This window comes from Leptonychotes weddellii, chromosome X, assembly GCF_054177405.1.
Source record: "Leptonychotes weddellii isolate Sample4059 chromosome X, ASM5417740v2, whole genome shotgun sequence".
Taxonomy (NCBI): domain Eukaryota; kingdom Metazoa; phylum Chordata; class Mammalia; order Carnivora; family Phocidae; genus Leptonychotes; species Leptonychotes weddellii.
Genome location: NC_138385.1, coordinates 48,249,009 through 48,263,014, shown reverse-complemented (window position 1 = coordinate 48,263,014; position 14,006 = coordinate 48,249,009). Strand labels below are relative to the sequence as shown.

Here is a 14,006-nt window from a genome sequence, read left to right as displayed (position 1 = left end):
ATAGAGAAAATCCATAAGACCCAACTAAACACTAGAACTAATAAATGAATTCAGTAAGGTCTCACAATACAAAATCATTATACAGATCTGTCACATTTGTATATCTTAATGATGAAAAACATAAAGAGAAATTAAGAAAACAATTCCATTTACAAGTACACCAAAAAAATACCAAAGAATAACATTGACCAAGGAGGGGAAAGACCTGTTACTCTGAAAACTATAAAACATTGATGAAAGAAATCGAAGACAACACAAAGAAATGGTAATATATTCCATGTTCATGGATTGGAAGAAGAAATATTGTTAAAATGTCTATACTACCCAAAGCAATCTACAGATTTAAAGCAATCACTATCAAAATATCAACAGCATTTTTCAAAGAACTAGAACAAACAATCCTAAAATGTGTATGGAGCCACAACAGATACCAAATAGTCACAGCATTTCTGAAAAAAGAATAAACAAAACCGGAGGTATCACAATTCCAGACATCAATATTACAAAGCTGTAGTGATCAAAAACAGTATGTTACTGGCACAAAAATAGACACATTGATCAATGGAACAGGACAGGAAACACAGAAACAATCCCATGATTATGTGGTCAATTAATGTTTGACACAGCAGGAAAGAATATGCAGTTGGAAGAAGTCTTTTCAACAAATGGTGTTGGGAAAACAAGACAGCTACATGCAAAAGAATGAAACTGGACCACTTTCTTCCACCACACAAAAAAAGGAACTCAAAATGGATTAAAGACTTAAATGTGGGACCTGAAAGCATAAAAATCAGAAAAGAGAATAGAGGCAGTAATTTCTCTGGCATTGGGTGTAACAACATTTTTCTAGATATGTCTCCTGGGGCAAGGGAAACAAAAGCAAGAATAAACTATTGGGACTTCATCAAAATAAAAAGCTTCTGCACAGCAATGAAAACAATCCATAACACTAAAAGGTAACCAATGGAATGGAGAAGATATTTGCAAATGACATATCTGATAAAGGGTTAGTTTCCAAAATAAGGAACTTATACAACTCAACATTCAAAAAAGGTATAATCAAATTAAAATGGGCAGAAGGAATGAGCAGACATTTCTCCAAAGAAGACATCCAGATGACCAACAGACATGAAAAGATGTTCAATATCACTCATCATGAGGGAAATACAAATCAAAACTACAATGCAATATCATCTCACACCTGTCAGAATGGCTAAAATTAAAAAAAAAAAAAAAAAAAACAAGAAAGAGCAAGTGTTGACAAGGATGTGGAGAAAAAGGAACACTCACACACTGTTGGTTGGAACTCAAACTGGTGCAGCCATTGTGGAAAGAGTATCAATTTTCCTCAAATATTAAAAATAGAACCTTATAATCCAGTAATCACACTACTGGGTATTTACCCAAAGAATACAAAAACACTAACTTGAAAGAATATATTCACCCCTGTATTTATTGCAGCATTATTTACAATTGTCAAATTATGGAAGCAGCCCAAGTGCCCATTGATTGATAAATGGATAAAGAAGTGGTATGTACATACAATGGAATATTATTCAGCTATAAGAGAATGAAATCTTGCCGTTTGCAACAACATTATTGGATCTTGTGAGTATAACAATAAGTGAAGTAAGTCAGAGAACAACAATGTCATATGATTTCACTCATGTGAAGTTTAAGAAAGAAAATAAATGAATAGTGGGGAGAAAAACAAAAAACAGGCAAAGGAGATTAAGAGTACACTTATCTTGATGAACACTGTGTAATATATAGAACTGTTATTAGTATATTGTATACCTTAAACTAATATAACACTGTATGTTAACCATACTGTAATTAAAAGGAAAAATAAAAAAGGCAACCTACTGAATAGCAGAACATATTTGCAAATTATTTGTCTCATAAAGGGCTAATACCCAGAATATATAATGAAGTTACACAGCTCAACACCAATAACAAATAATCCAATTAAAAAATGGGCCAAGGACTTGACATACAAATGGCCAACAGACATATGACATATGACAAGATGTTCAAATTCACTAATCATCAGGGAAAGGCAAATCAAAGCCAAAATGAAGTATCACCTTACACCTGTAAGAATAGCTAAGATCAAAAAGAAAAGAAATAACAATGGTTAGCAAGGATGTGGGGAAAAGTAACCCTAATCCACTACTAGTGGGAATGTAAATTGATACAACCAATGTGGAAAACAGTAACGAGGTTACTCAAATATTAAAAGTAGAAACAACACATGATCTAATAATTCCAATATTGTGTGTTTGCCCAAAGAAAATGAAAACACTAATTCAAAAAGATACATGCACCCCTATGTTTATTGAAGAATTATTTATAGTAGCAAAGATATGAGAGCATCGCAAGTATACATCAACAGATGAATTGATAAAATGTGGTATGTGTGTGTGTGTGTGTATGTATATATATCATCTTCTTTATCCATTTATCTGTTGATGTGATATATATTTAATGGAATATTACTCCACCATATAAAGGGATGAAATACTGTCATTTGTAACAAAGTAGAGGGACTGAGGGTATTATGCAAAGTAAAATAAGTCAGAGAGAGAAAGACAAATACCATGTAATTTTACATATATAGAACCTAAAAAAAAATCAATTGAATAAATAAAAAACAGAATCATACCTATAAATACAGAGAACAAACTGATGTTTGTCAGTGGGGGCTGGAAGAGGAAATGTAAAAAAATAGGTGAAAGGGAGTGGGAGATATAGGCATCCAATTATGGAATAAATAATTCATGAGAATAATAGTTACAGCATAGGGAATATAGACAATGATATTTTAATAGCATTGTATGTTGACAGATAGTAGGTACACTTGTGGTAAGCATAGCATAATGTGTAATTTTGTTAAGTCACTGAGCTGTATACTTGAAACTAATGTAACATTGTGTGTCAACTATACTCAAATTAAAAAAAAAAGATTGTTGACTTCAGTAAAAGAAATAATTATTCCCATCATTCCCACATATAACTTGATGTCTAGAGTGGATGACTGTCTGCCATTTTAATTAACCATATTCTCCATATAGAAATAACGCCAGTCTTCTCTAGGACATATTTAACTACTACATTATCTTATTCAACATTCTTAGTTGTTTTCAATATTATTAATACCTTATAAGACATAAAATAACCTCAAATCTGCATCTCCATATACTAAGTTATTATTTTGTTTTGTTAATTTAGGCTATTTCTTCCTTGACTGTATTTTCTGAAATTAAATATGACCTTCCCCAGAGACACTGCAAACTTACACTTAAGGTTTTCAAGGGATATTGGACATTTTACCAACCTACCTGTAATTTGGTCCCAATTATTGTCGATTATATCTTGGCTGGAAAATATCATTATTGTTGATTAAATGTCATTAATGGAAAATATTCAAATTTTTCAAATTATATTTTGTGTATAAAAACTTTTACTTGAGCTTTCTAAATCTTTGTATCATTATTTCTTGTTTTCAATGTATTTATCTTTGGTACAAAATGTATTCCAAATACAATAAAAATATCACAGAGTTAAACAAATAATGCATATATTCAACAACATTTTAATCAGATTACACATACAATCTTTTCCAAACGTATTATTATAAGGGTTTATTCATGCCATTAAATATTTGTTCATCAAGGACAAGGGAGGGGAGATGGCAGTGGAGTAGGAAAACCCTAGGCTTGCCTCATTCCACAAATACAACTAGATATCCATCAAATCATCCTAAATACCACAGAAATTGACCTGGAGACTGGAAGAAAAAACTCCACAACTAAAGGTACAAAAGAAACCACATTAAAGAAGGTGGGAAGTGCAGAGGCATGGTTTGGGAGAGAAACCGATTTTGATCACTGCAGTGGAGAGGGAGCCACAATTGCCAAGAAGGATGAGACAGACTAGCACACAGGGAAGCACAGAGGGGAAACAAATTCCCATAGCATTTGTCTTGGTAAGTGAGAGGGAATGAATTTCATGAGTTCTAGCAGTCAGCAGGACTAAAAACCTAGAGTTTTGAAGGTCAGTGGGGCTTGGCTGGGATAGAACCTGGAGGGCATTGTCTGCTCTTGGAGAGAAGGCAGTCAACCTGCAGAGACATACAGCAAATAAACAGTGATCTGAAGAGTGCCTGGGGCTCACAATGGGAGGTTATTTGCTCATATTAGACTGTGTCTCAGAGAGACAGTGTTAAGAGACAGACCCGGGGTGCCTGGGTGGCTCAGTCATTAAGCGTCTGCCTTCAGCTCAGGTCATGATCCCAGGGTCCTGGGATCGAACTCCACATAGGGCTCCCGGGTCTGCAGGAAGCCTTCTTCTCCCTCTCCCTCTGCCCCTTCCCTTTCTTGCTGTCTCTCTCTCTCTCTCTCTCTCTCAAATAAATAAATAAAATCTTTAAAAAAGAGAGAGAGACAGACCCCTACAGGAACAAAGGAACTGGCCAGTGCCATTTCCCTCCCCAACCCCTCAGCATAAGCACCGGGCCACCTGTGGGAACCATCATAGTCTTGGCATTCACTACTTAACTTGCTTACATAAAGCCCCACCTTCCTGCACTCTGGTGCAACTGCCCCTCCTAGTCACACTTGCTCCAGTTCCAGTGCAGTGGGTCCCCTTCCCCAGAAGACTGGCCTAAACCCTTGATCACACCATGTCTCCCAACTCGGGAGTTGTGTTGAACCTTGGTTTTGGGGGTGATGGTCACATGTCTTTCTTCACAAACAGTCCAGAACACACTTAGTTAAACTGTGCTACAATCAGGCCAGGGACCAAATATTGCCTACAACAGGCAAAGAGGCTCTGCAGACAACTGGCCAGAAGGATAAAGTAGCCAGAACAAAAAGAGCAGAGAAGACACGGCACACATTAGAGACATTCCCAGAAGCACCAGGCCCTGTAGAACATGGGAAACTACATAGCAGCACACTACAGGACCTCTTCTTCATAAGGCCATTATCCTCAAAAACAGGAGACATAGCTGACTTCTTAAACACACACACACACACACACACACAGAAACAGGCATACAGACTTAAATGAAATGAGAAGACAGAGAATATTTTCCCAAATGAAAGAATAAGACAAGGCCACAGCCAGAGATCTGAGCAAAACAAATATAAGTAACATGTCTGATAGAGAATTTAAAGTAATGATCGTAAGGATACTCATTGCACTTGAGAAAGAAGGGGAAGACATAAGTGGGACCTTAAAACAAAGATAAGTAATAACGTAGCAGAGATAAAGGGCTCAAAAAACAAATGAAAAACATATGTATGTAATGACAGCAGGCTGGAAGAATCAGAGTAATGAATTCATGACCTAGAAGACAGTAATGGAAAGTAATCAAGCTGAAAAAAAGAGAGAAAAGGAAATTACGCAAAATGAGAATAGACTTATGGAACACAGTGACTTCATCAAATATAATAATGTTTGTATTATAGGAGCCCTAGAAAAAGAAGAGAGAGAAATGGGGGCAGAAAATTTATTTAGAGAAATAGCTGAAAACTTCCCTAATCTAGGGAGGAAAGAAATAACAGAACCAGGATGCACAGAGAACCCCATCAAAATCAACAAAAGCAGTTCCACACCAAGATATATTCTTACTAATTTGGAAAAAAATGCAGTGATAAAGAACAAAATTTTAAAGTAGCAAGACAAAAGAAAACAGTAACTTAAAGGGGAAAACCCATAAAGCAAGCAGGGCATTTTTCAGCAGAAACTTTCCAAACTGGAAGAGAGTGACATGTTATATTCAAAGTGTTGAATGGGAAAAATCTGTAGCCAAGAACATTCTATCCACAATGCTATCACTCAGAATATAAGGAGAGATAAAGAGTGTCCCATACAAACAAAAACTAAAGGAGTTTATGACCGCTAAACCAGCCCTGCAAGAAATATTAAAGGGAACTTCTGAGTGGAAAGGAGCCACCAAAAGTGACAGATGAAGGTAGGAAACACAAAAAGGGTAAAAATGAATATTTCTGTAAAAAATCAATAAAGGAAACCACAAAATAAAAGGATATATAATGTATCAACTTATACCTAAAATTTGGGAAGGAGAGTAATAAAGAATGGGTTCAAAGTTGCACAGGCATCAACTTAATATAGACTGCTATATGCAAAAGAGGTTATATACAAACCTAATGGTAACCAGGTATCAAAAGCCACAAATACATATACAAAGAATAAAGAGAAAGAAATCCAAATATATCACTAAAGAAACTCAGTAAACCATGAAATAGAAAAAGACCAGAAGGAATCAGAGAAAATCTTCAGAAACAATCACAAAACAAAAAATAAAATGACAAAAATACACACTTAGCAATAATTACTTTGAATATAAAAGGACTAAATGCTTCAAATAAAAGACATAAGGTGACAGACTGGATACAAAAACAAGACCCATTGCTTTGCTGACTACCATTTTAGACCTAAAGACACCTGCAGATTGAAACTGAAGGGATGGAGAAATATTTATCATGAGAATGGATGTCAAAAGAAAGCTGGAGGGCACCTGGGTGGCTCAGTTGGTTAAGCAACTGCCTTTGGCTCAGGTCATGATCCTGGAGTTGCGGGATCGAGTCCCGCATCGGGCTCCCTGCTCAGCAGGGAGTCTGCTTCTCCCTCTCCCGCTCCCCCCTCTTGTGCTCTCTCTCTCTCTCTCAAATAAATAAATAAATAAAATCTTAAAAAAAAATAAAAATAAAAAAAAGAAAGCTGGAGCAGCAATACTTATATTGGACAATCTAAACTATAAAACAAAGACTGTAACAAGAGACAAAGAAAGGCACTATATAATAGTAATGGGGACAATCCAACAAGAAGATAATTGTGATATTTATGCACCTTACATAGGAGTACACAAATACATAAAACAGTTAATACTAAACATAAAGAAACTAACTGATAATAATAGAATAATAGTAGGCAAATTGAGCAACCCATTTACATCAATGAACAGATCATCTAACCAAAAAATCAACAAGGAAACGATGGTTTTGGATGACACCCTGGAAAAGATGGATTTAACAGATATATGCAAAACATTCCATCCTACAACAGTAGAATAAACTGTATTGTATGGATGGAGATTTCTGTGATTTGTCCTGCATAACCAACCACCCCAACCTGCATGTACTCAGGCAGGCTAAAGAATGTTGTTTGTGAGATTCGTGCTGCATAAGTGACATTGGGAGCTGGGTTGGTGACATTATCTGGCCTCCAGGTCCTTATTGGCCCTTCTGATCTGGATGTTAAGAGCTATAAATATTGCTTTTCATCTCTTCTGGCTCCAGGCTGGACTGGCCCCCCCAGAATGGAATCCAAGAGAGGAGGCTCCTTGAATATGTAAAAACATGATAACATAAGAATGCAGCTCACTCCAAACTGCACAAACAAATGTTTAATTCCAGACCCCGTCATTTGCCTTATAAATATGGCTCTTACTGCGATGGTCAGTTGAAGTCTCACCTGAGGGGAGGACGTGCCACCCAGGCCTCTGTCTGGCTGTCTCCATGGGGCTTCCCCAGCTAATGAGGTTGGATGTTTTAAGTACCCGATTTGATGTAATTCTGTCTTATTCTCCTTTACTGCTTACTATTGCCCTCACCTATGCACACATTTCCCTTCTTTCTGTTTCTATTAGATTTTTATAATATCAGTAAAGTGTTTTATCCCCTTCAAAACTGAGGGTATGGCTGCAGGGACTCTTTTCTTCAGAACATACACACTCTTTTCAGTGCACAGGGGACATTCTCCAGAGTAGATAACATACTAGGCTACAAAAAAAGCCTCAACAAATACAAAAAGATCAAAGTCATACCATGCATCTTTTCTGACAACAACGCTATGAAAATAGAAGTCAACCACAAGAAAATATCTGAAAACAGCCCAAATACACGGAAGTTAAATAACACACTGCTCAGGATGCCTGCGTGGCTCAGTCAGTTAAGCATCTACCTTCGGCTCGGGTCATGATCCCAGGGTCCTGGGACTGAGTCCTGTGTTGGGCTCCCTGCACAGCAGGGAGCCTGCTTCTCCCTCTGCTTGCTGCTCCCCCTGCTTGTGCTTGCTCTCTCTCTAACAAATAAATAAATAAATAATAACATACTGCTCAACAATGAATGGGTCAACCAGGAAGTAAAAGAAGAAATAAAAAGTACATGGAAACAAATGAAAATTAAATACAATGGTCCAAAACATTTGGGATGCAGCAAAAGTAGTTCAAAAAGGAAGTTTATAGCAATACAGGTCTCAAAAAGCAAGAAAAATCCCAAATAAACAACCTAACCTCACACCTAAATGAGCTGGGAAAAGAACACCAAACAAAATTAAAACGAGAAGGGGGTGCCTGGGTGGCTCAGTCATGAAGCATCTGCCTTAAGCTCGTGTCATGATCCCAGGGTCCTGGGATTGAGCCCCACATCGGTCTCCCCATTCTGCAGGGGGCCTGCTTCTCCCTCTCTCACTCCCCCTGCTTGTGTTCCCTCTCTCACTGTGTCTATGTCAAATAAATAAATAAAATATTTAAAAAAAATTAAAACCAGAAGAAGGAAGGAAATCAAAATGATTAGAGCAGAAAAAATGGTATAGAAACAAAAACAAAAACAATACAACATATCAATGAAACCAGGAGATGATTCTTCGAAAAAAATCAGTAAAATTGATAAAATTCTAGGCAGACTTACCAAAAAGAGAAAAGACTCAAATAAATACAATCACAAATGAGAGTGGAGAAATAAGAAGCAACACCACCAAAACATGAACAATCATAAGAGAATACTATGAAAAACCAAATGCCAACAAATTGGACAACCTGGAAGAAACGGATAAATTCCTAGAAACATATAACCTACCAAAACTAAAACAGGAAGAAATATAAAATTTAGACAGGCTGATAACTAGCAAATAAATTGATTCAGTAATCAAAAAATTCCCAACAAACAAAAGTCCAGGACCAGATGGCATCACAAAGGAATTCTGCCAAGCATTTAAAGAAGAATTAATGTAGTTTTCTCAAAATATTCTAAAACATAGAAAAGGAAGGAAAACTTCTAAATTCATTTATGGGGCCACCATTACCATGATAACAAAACCAAATGAAGACACCACTGTAAAAGAGGACTACAGACCAATATCCCTGATGAATACAGATGCAAAAATCCTCAACAAAATACTAGCAACCTGAATCCAATAATATATTAAAAAATCATTCACCATCATTATTTGAGATTTATTCCTTGGTTGCAAGTGCAGTTCAGTATTTGCAAATCAAGCAACATGATAAAACCATATTAATAAAAGAAAGGGTAAGAACCATATGATCATTTCAACAGACACAAAAAATATGTGACAAAGTACAATGTCCATTCATGATAAAAAACCCTCAACAAATATATTTAGAGAGAACATACCTGAACAAAATAAAGACCATGTATGAAAACCCCCACAGCTAACATCATCCTCAATTAGGGAAAAACAGAGCTCTTTCCCTAAGGTCAAGAACAAGACAAGCATTTCCACTCTCACCATTTTTATTCAACATAATACTGGAAGTCCCAGCCACAGCAACCAGACAACAAAAAGAAATAAAAGGAATAAGTAAAACTTTCACTATTTGCAGATGACATGATACTCTATATAGAAAACCTGAAGGAGGGGTGCCTGGGTGGCTCAGAGAGTTAAGTGTCTGTCTTCAGCTCAGGTCATGATCCCAGGGTCCTGGGATCAAGCCCCACATCAGGCTCCCTGCTCAGCAGAGAGCCTGCTTCTCCCTGTCCCTCTGCTTCTCCTCCTGCTTGTGCTCTCTCTCTCTGTCAAATAAATAAATAAAGTAAAAACCTGAAGGACTCCACCATATACTATTACAACTAATAAATGAATTCATTAAAGTCACAGGTTATAAAATCAACATACAGAAATCTGTTGCATTTCTATATACCAATAATGAAGCAGCAGAAAGAGAAATTATGAAAACAATCCCATATCCATTTGCACCAAATACCATAATATACCTAGGAATAAACCTAACCAAATAGGTAAAAGACCTGTACTCTGAAAACTATAAAACATTGATGAAAGAAATTGAAGAAGACACACACACAAAAAATGGAAAGATATTCCATGCTTATGGATTGGAAGAACAATTATTATTAAAATGTCTATACTACCCAAAGCAATCTACACATTTAGTGCAATCCTTATCAAAATACCGACAGCATTTTTCACAGAATTAGAACAAAGAATCCTAAAATCTGTATGGAACCACAAAAGACCCTGAATAGCCAAAGCAATCTTGAAAAAGAAAAGCAAAGCTGGAGGCATCACAATTCTAGACTTCAAGTTATATTACAAAGGTGTAGTTATCAAAACAGTATGGCAGTGGCACAAAAATAGACACATAGATCAATAAAACAGAATAGAAAACTCAGAAATAAACCCACCACTGTGTGGCCAATTCATGTTGGACAAAGGAGGAAAGAATATCCAATGGGAAAAAGTCTCTTCACAAATGGTGCTGGGAAAACTGGACAGCAAAATGCTAAACAATGAAAATGGACCACTTCCTTACACTATACAAAAAATAAATTTGGGCGCCTGGGTGCCTCAGTTGGTTAAGCGACAGCCTTCGGCTCAGGTCATGATCCTGGAGTCCTGGGATCGAGTCCTGCATCGGGCTCTCTGCTTGGCAGGGAGTCTGCTTCTCCCTCTGACCCTCCTCCCTCTCATGCTCTCTGTCTCTCATTCTCTCTCTCTCAAATAAATAAAAATCTTTAAAAAAAAATAAATAAAATAAATAAATTCAAGTTGCGCCTGGGTGGCTCAGTCAGCTAAGAGTCTCACTCTTGATTTTGGCTCAAGTCATGGTCTCAGGTTTGTGAGATTGAACCCTGAATCAGGATCTGTGCTCAATGGGGAGTCTGCTTCCCTCCCTCTCTCTCACCCACTCCCAATGCCCCTCCCCCAACTTGTGCACATGGTCTCTCTCTCTCTCTCTAAAATAAACAAATGTTGTCGAGGATGTGGAGAAAAGGGAACCCTCTTACACTGTTGGTGGGAAGGCAAGCTGGTACAGCCACTCTGGAAAACAATATGGAGGTTCCTCAAGAAGTTAAAAATAGAGCTACCTTATGACCCAGCAATTGCACTACTGGGTATTTATCCCAAAGATACAGATGTAGTGAAAAGAATGGCCATATGCACCCCAATGTTCATAGCAGCCATGTCCACAATAGCCAAACTTTGGAAGGAGCCAAGATGTCCTTCAACAGATGAATGGATAAAGAAGATGTGGTTCATATATACAATGGCATATTACTCAGCCATTAGGAAGGATGAATACCTACCATTTACATCAACATGGATGGAACTAGAGGGTATTATGCTAAGTGAAATAAGTCAATCAGAGAAAGACAATTATCATATGGTTTCACTCATATGAGGAATATAAGAAATAGGGCAGAGGACAATGGGGGAAGGGAGGGAAAACTGAATGGGAAGAAATCAGAGAAGGAGAAAAAACATGAGAGATTATGGACTCCGGGAAACAACAAACTGAGGGTTGTGGAAAGGGAGATGGGTGGGGAGATGGGGTAACTGGGTGATGGGCATTAAGGAGGGCATGTGGTATGATGAGCACTTGGTGTTATACACAACTAATGAATCATTGAACATTATATCAAAAACTAATGATGTACTATATGTTGGTTAATTGAATTGAAATAACAAAAACAAGAAAGGGGAAAGCCTAAAAGGTATGTTTCCTAAACAAAGATCTTGTTTTGTTTTATTAGATCAGTGCTGTGATTATATGAAATACTTTTTAGCCTCTTTAATTTGAAAAAAAAGCTATCACTTTAGCATCAAAAGTAGTACAACAGTATATGTAAGGGATGGGCTTGGATTCAAAATATCTAAATCTTCACTACTAATAATAGATTATGTACAGTTAGAGAAAAACAAATACCATACGATTTCACTCATAAATGGAATTTAAGAAACAAAACAAATGAGCAAAGGGGAAAAAAGAGAGAGAGAGGCAAACCAAGAAAAAGATTCTTAACTATAGAGCACAAACTGATGGTTACCAGAAGGGAGGTGGGTGAGGAGATGGGTTAAATTAGGTAATGGGGTTTAAGGACCACATTTATGATGAGCACCAGATGTTGTATGGAAGTGCTGAATCCCTATATTGTACACCTGAAACTAATCCATGGTATGTTAACTAACTGGAATTTAAATAAAAACATAAAAACAAAACAAAACATCAATCTTTTTTATAAATAAATAAATAAATAAATAAATTCAAAATGGATTAAAGACCTAAATGTGAGATGTGAACCCATAAAATCCTAAAAGAGAACACAGACAGTAACTTTTTTGCATGGGCCATAACAATATTTTTCTAGATATGTCTCCTGAGGCAAGGGAAACAAAAGCAAAAATAAACTATTGGGACTTCATCAATTAGCAATAATTGCGCCTCGGATAAACCTCATTGACTACGATACTGCCACTGCACAAAGCTGGGACTTCATCAAAATAAAAGGATTCTGCACTGTGAAGGAAACAATCAATAAAACTAAAAGGCAAGCTTCAGAATGGGAGAAGATATTTGCAAACAACATATGTGATAAAGGGTTGATATCCAAAATACATAAAAAGTTATAAAACTCAACACCCAGAAAAAAAAATCCAATTAAAAAACTGGCAGAAGACATGAACAGACATTTCTCCAGAGAAGGCATACAGATGCCAACAGACACATGAAAGATGTTCATTATCACTTACCATCATGGAAATGCAAATCAAAACTACAATGAGATATCACCTCACACCTGTCAAAATGGCTAAAATCAACAACACAAGAAACATCAGGTGTTGGCAAAGATGGAGTAAAAGGAACACTCCTGCACTCTTGGTGGGAATGCAAACTGGTGCAGCCACTCAGGAATACAGTATGGAGGTTCCTCAAAAATTTAAAAATAGAACTACCCTATGATCCAGTAATCACACTACTGGGCATTTACCCAAAGGATACAAAAACACTAATCCGAAGGGATATATGCACCCTGACATTCATAGCAGCATTATTTATAATAGCCAAGATATGGAAGTAGCCCAAGTGTCCACTGATTGATGAATGCATAAAGAAGTGTTATATGTAAATTTTATATTATTCAGACATATGAAATAATGAAATATTGCCATTTTCTACAACATGGATGAAGGTAAAGAGTATAATTCTAAGTGAAATAAATCAGAGGAAAAAATCATATAATTTCACTCGTGTGGAATTTAAGGAACAAGATAAATGAGCAAAGGGAAAACAAAACAGAGAGGCAAACCAAGACACAGACTCAATTATAGAGAACAAACTGATGATTATCAGAGGGGAGGGGGATGGGATGATGGCCTAAATAGGTGATGGGTCTTAGGGAGGTCACTTGCTGTGATAAGCACAGAAAATTGTACGGAATTATTGAATCATTATATTGTACACCTGAAACTAATATGACTGTATGTTAACTAACTGGAATTAAAATTAAAAATTAAAAAAAACCTATTATTTTCTAAAATAAATAATCTTGGGTGCCCCTGCTGTGCTAGTTTCTACTGAGTGAACGACACAATATTTATTTCATTTTGTTTGGCTTGGTTGTTTTTGTATCAGAGCATAAGCCATCACTTATGCTTTAGACAATGTATATGTTTTGTTCCTTATAGTTAAATTAAACTACTACTGATACAGGGCAGATTCAGGATGATGTGGGAATGTTAAACTATGATTTTACTTATTTGTCAAACCTTCACTAGGTATTTTCTAAGTCAAAGAAGGTATCATCTAAAAAATATAATTTCTAAAGCCAATGGCTTTAGTTAATACATTATACTTGGCATTAAAATTCTGAATATAAAAATGCTTCCCTGTACTGATTAAATTTAAAGTATCTAATTTTGCACTATTTAAATAA

General features: G+C 36.4%; 1 non-coding gene across 1 annotated transcript; it reads right to left on the bottom strand.

Moving 5' to 3' along the window:
* Positions 1–12,421: 12,421 nt before the first annotated feature.
* Positions 12,422–12,559, bottom strand: LOC115942217 (U4 spliceosomal RNA). Its single transcript, XR_004076839.1, has one exon. It is a non-coding gene; the product is annotated as a U4 spliceosomal RNA (small nuclear RNA).
* Between the last annotated feature and the right edge of the window lie 1,447 nt (positions 12,560–14,006).